This window comes from Tamandua tetradactyla, chromosome 22 (genome assembly GCF_023851605.1).
Source record: "Tamandua tetradactyla isolate mTamTet1 chromosome 22, mTamTet1.pri, whole genome shotgun sequence".
Classification (NCBI taxonomy): domain Eukaryota; kingdom Metazoa; phylum Chordata; class Mammalia; order Pilosa; family Myrmecophagidae; genus Tamandua; species Tamandua tetradactyla.
This window is the reverse complement of record NC_135348.1, coordinates 42,705,436-42,711,435: the sequence shown is the minus strand read 5'-3', so window position 1 is coordinate 42,711,435 and position 6,000 is coordinate 42,705,436.

The window sequence follows — 6,000 nt, the reverse complement described above, 5'->3', positions numbered from 1 at the left end:
AATGATACCAGAGAATAATCTAATTACCATGCTATATCTATAAATGCACATTTTTCCAAAAAGAATGAATAAGAAATTCCTTTAGCATAGACAGCTATTTTCTGTAGGTAGAGATTTCTGTTTTGAAATTCAAATTGTTAGCTATATCATAGAAACTTTTATAATAAATAAACAATGATATTATGAAATAATAATTTTCTGCCTTTTTTTCTGTAATCTAATTTTCTGCATTTTAATATAAAAACTTTATGTAAGTTAACCTATGCCTAATGTTGGATTTTAAAAGTAGCAGAAAAAAAGTGATAATTTAATTCATGTTTAGACTTGGTTAACTACAATTTTCTTGGTCTAATAACTATAATATCCCTTTGGAAAAAGAAAAATGTGTTGTTATTTCTCATTTTCATTGTAGAAAACATAAAATAATTCAGAATCTAACATGTATATATTTAATAGCTCTTTCATTATGAACTGAATGGAATAACTTCGGTAGAAGAAATATATTAATTATTTTTATAAATTGTATTTTTTCAAAAATATATACCACCACGCAAAAAAAATATATATATATATGCACCCCAGCTCTTAAAAGAAACACTCACTCCTTAATGATAAGGGGTTAAGACAGATCATTACACTGATGCAACTCAGTCTATAGCTTTGGAGAAGAAACATATCTACTCTTGAAATTTAAACAGCAGTTTATGTCAAAATTACCTATAGAACATTTTTAAAATGCACATTTTATATATGCCGAGGCCCTACCTCAAACTGAGATGAAATGAGAACCAGTGGTTTCTCCTGCAAACTAGAGAATGATTTGATCAAATATAAATGTGAAGAACGTTATTCGAGCACCAGGATGTCAAATGGACTGCGGGTCGTAGGGAGGAGATAGAGATGGCAGGGAGCTAAGGTATTAATTTGAGGGAGAAATGATAGCGCACGAATTAAGATTGTAGAAGCAGAGATGGAGAGACAGAATCAAGAAGTGTTAAAGGTGATCGGAGGGATAGAAAGTACGAGGTGGAGGGACCAGGTACATTGTTCAGAGAGAAAAAAAGACTCGGAACCTTGGAAGTATGCAGTCACTAGCCACGCGCAGCTGCTGACCACCTGAGCTAGGACAGCTACGAATGGCTCAGTAAGAGGGATGTAAAATATCTTAATATTTTTTGCAGCGATTGCAGGTTAAATGATTATATTTTACATATATATTGGGGAAAATAGAATATGAAAATTAAATTCCCATGTTCCCTTTAATTGTTTTACGAGAAAATTTAAATTTGCATGTTGTAAAATAGCACTTTATGTCTATTGAAATTTGAGTGTTTATCCGGACTTATAAATTTAAATGCCACTTCAGTATTTTCAGCCTCCAGTTTTGCCCTAACAGAATGCAAATAACAGTATCTTTCCCAAAAAGCCCGCAAGGCTTCTTGAAAGGTTAATTAAAACAACATATGAGGGCAGTGCAGTGTGGCAGTGGCACAGGGGCAAAGTTCTCGCCTGCCACACGGGATACCCAGGTTCGGTTCCCGGTGCCTGCCCATGCAAAAATAAAAACCAACACAACATATAAAAAGACTCTGTAAACAGCACAGTACCTTATAAATTACTTCAAAAGGCTTAAGGGAATAAAATGGCACAATTTAACCCAGGGTATTTTGAAATGAGTAAATATATAAAGATAACTTCCCTGAAGAGACAAGTTAAGTACAGACCAGAGCTCAAGTAATCCATTTTAGGGAGGGCAAATTTTTCATTTTAAATATTACCTGAGGAAATTGGAAAGTATGGGAAATTGGGAAGCATCCCAGAATAAACACGTTTACCATCTAATAACAATAACAACAAAAACACGTAAAAGCAGACTGCTCTCCATAAAATATGACAGTTTATTCTTTTGGCCAAAATTACCCCCTCCAAATTTCATTAGGTCCAATTTTCAGTATTTTTTAAGTCACTGAATGAAAAATTGCTTTCCTTAACTATAAATTGGAATTATTTATTAATTTAAATTATAGTCCCATCAGCTTTTTTTTTCTTGGAGTTTCAGGTTTATATTTGCAATATATAGATAAATCTATTCACTGCAAAATTATTACTTTGAATACTGTGAGTGCAATTTGTACAGGCGAGATTGAACTAGTGGCAATTTTTTAAAGCCATCTTTAGTTGAAGGTAACTGTTTCCACCTCTCACATTTGGCAGAGCTCTTGTTATTTTATCTAATGCTCATGATTTGATTGAGAGTATTGCCAAAGTGACTTTTCACAACAATAAAAGTGCCCTTTCTTTTGGCTTTGTTTTCAAAATTAGCCGCAGTGGGAATTGATCTCACTCTAAATTGCACTGAAAATTAAAGACTTCAAGTTTTACATACAGTGTCCACGACATAAAGAGAACATTAGACACTCACTCTAATATAAAGAAGCACAACTGCACACACTGCTGCTCTTTTATGTATTTTTATGTATTTACACTGTTAATTTGGGTAAGAGAGACTGAGATCACTTCATTTTATTTCATATGTGAAATGTGTTGCATGTAATGGCTCATAAACAGGATTTCATTTTATGCCTGGTTGTCTACAGGGATTTTTTAAAGCCAGAAAACATAATTTAGTATTAACATATAATGTATAAAAATGTAGGGCTCATGCATTTTCTACTGAACCTTTCTAAACATGTTTTCTATTCATCAACTTGTTATGTTCCCTTAAAATGCGTCATCACTTGCTTGCAAATACTGCTTACCTGCAGGCTAAAGGATGCAGAAATCCCTCTCTCTAATGCTTCCTTTCTCTCTTCAATCTCCTCTTCCAAACTCCCCAAGAAGGATAGAAGCAAAAGCCTTTTTCAGCTCTTCAACTTGAAGAGGAAAACTCAACAGCGGTCACCACCATTCTCTGAATACTATAGACACACCTGGTCATGTTGCTTTTTCAGAGAAGATGAGGACATGCACGAAAAAGTACAAGACCCAGGGCAGAGGGTCATTGTCATTATTTTACACCTGACTCTTGCAACATTTCCTCCTATTTATTTTTGGAACTTCCCCTTTTGTACCCTGGACTTTCTATCGACACCAAAATATAATACTGCCTATCTTGAGGAATAATTGTATGTAAAAGACATTTTGGGGGATTTATAGTGTGATACGCCCTGAGAAGGGGAGGGATAATTGAAATACAATATGAACTAATGAAACAAAATAGTAAAATAATACATGAATAACATGTTATGGCAGGTAAAGTTTGGTCATTTAAAACCATTTTCAATCATTTAAACATATAATTTTCTGTTCTTCTTATTTAGTTATTCACTAATTATATACGGAACTTTTATATCTGCTAGCCTTAGTGCTAAGAAATGAGGGATTCTGTAGTGAATAAAATAGCCCTCACCTTTGTTGACTTTGTGGAGAAATGGCTATATATTTTAAGGAAATCATGTAAAAGATAAGTTTACAATTGTGATGAGTGTATGTGCATAAGGGATTAGAAGGGCATATACCATGAAAGATGATTAGAAAATACTCTGGTGTTACTATATAATTATATATATATATATATATTGATGGGCTAACAGACGGAACTAACAGGGTACGACTGATTCTAAACAATCTTTCTCAGAAGAGCAAGAAAATCTTTGCTTCGAGATGTTGCTAGATTGTTTTCTATATTTTGATTGATTCAGAAACAAAAGAAACTTCCCCTTTCATGCCTATAATTACATTATAATTAGACAGTACAATTCATTCTGAATTGCATAAAAGAATTATAACTAAATCACCACTATCATTGACAGTGGAATAGAGTGGACCCAGAGTCTCTCCCAGATGTAGCAATAGTAAAATCTGTACAAAAAAAAATTTTAGAAGGTGCTATAAAATGTACAAAGTCAGACTCAAACCAGAGGAGAATTTGTTTCTGGAAAATATTGTGACCAGAACTGGTAAGATCAAATATACATGTGCGAACACTAATACTACTTTTACACCTTAAACATGACATAGCCAAATGTCTTTCAAAACTGTTGTCAATCCAGTGCAATTTTCAGCAATAAAAAGAAAAGCCTCAAGCACAGCATGGACGCTAATGCTATCATGCGGAGTTAAATAAGCAAGACGCAAAGGAGAGATAGGATTTGATTCAATTTATATGATATTCTAGACAAGAAAATCAATTCTGTTGTATAGAAAGCAAATCAGTGATTGCGTGTGGTTGAGCTGGAAGAGTCAAAGGGAAAAGAGAGAGCTTTTCTGAGTGATATATATGCTTTGTCTATTGATTTCGGCAGTGGTTACATGTGCATATTCATTCGTCAAAACTCATCGACATGTAAAATGCATTTTTATTTGTACATATATTTTCCTTAATAATGCTGATAAACAAGAAAAAAAGATTTATAGACATAATAGATTTCCGCTTCCAATCAGGGTGGTCTAGCAAGGGCTACATTTAGTCTCCTACCTGAGACAACTAAGAAAGTGGATGAAATATATAAGACACTGACTTTCAAGACACTGAGCCTGAGACAACAAAACGGTGATCCCTGAGAGATGGAAAACAACCAACATAAGCCCTATGATTGTTCCATTTAACTGCCGAGAGAAAGGTTTCAGGCCAAGGGACAGCTCTTCGTGTCCCCGAGTTAAGAGATGGAGCTGGAATCTGAGGAGGAGTAGATGACTTCAGTTCACTGAACAGGCTACCAGAGAGATGAGCAGAGAGAATGCTGGAGACCTACAGCGTATCTCAGCCCCTTATTCGGTCGTCAGTTGAGTCGGTTCAACATGCATGCGAGGGAACTACCTGAGTGCCTATTCCCAACAGCCAGAGTAAAAAATTCAAGGACCATGTGGTATCAGGTAGCATATTAAGGATTTGCCTCAACTGTACAGAAAGATGTACCCTACACTAAATACTGCTCTGGTATAGTCAAACTAGGCTTAAAAGCAAGACCCCAAAGGATGAAATACTTCTAAAACTAAATTGCATACCAGTAGAAAGGCAAACATATTTGTAGTGATACAAAAATCTCAGCATCCAACAAAGGAAAATTTACAAAGCCGGGCATCAAATCAAACATTGCCAGGGAAAGAAAAAAGTGAGAAAATACAATGCAGAATGAGGAGAAAAATCAGCTACTTGGAACTGAGTCAGAAATAAGACAGTTGATAGAATTAGTGGACAAATACATTAAAACAGTTACTATGCTGTTTCCTATGTTTAAGAAGCTAGAGGAAAAAATGAACATGTTAAGTAGAAACTTCTAAAGGAGGAAATTTCAATATCTGTGATGAAGAATACTCTTTAGGCTTAAAAGTAAGATATTAAATAGGTATCTCAAAATAAATATGTTAAAACAGAATTCTCAATTTCGCCGCTGTTCTCTTGGCAACCTTCCCCATTAAGTAAATGAAAATTCCACTGTTTTAGTAATTCAGGCATAAAACTTTGGTGTCATCCTTGACTGCTTTTCTTTTTGTTCTCATTCCATGCCAAATCCATCAGCACATCTCTTTACTGTATTCTGAAAATTTATTCGGAATATTATCTCTCACCCAGTTTGCTGCAGTGTCCTTGGAGTGGGTCTCATTGCTTCCATTCCTGTTCCCCCATAGACTGGTTCTCATCCAGAGTGATCCTATAAAACCAGAGTTTATTCAGGTCATTCCTTTGCTGAATATTATCATAGGGTTTCCAGACTCACTGGTGACTTCTTTTCCTTGGTCTACAAATCTCTCTAGGATTTGGCCCATTACTATTTCTCTGACATCATAACTTGCGACTCTTCCCTTCTCCATTGTGGACCAATCTCACGTGCGTCCATATTGTTCATTGAAAAGAGGGTACCTGCTTTTTCTAGTGAACTTTGGAACTTGTTTCCTTTGAATGAATCTCTCTTTCTCCATTTATCCAAATGACTCACGCCCCGGCTTTGTTTCAGGTTGCAGATGATGAATGAGGCTTTCCCTTATCATCCTAACATG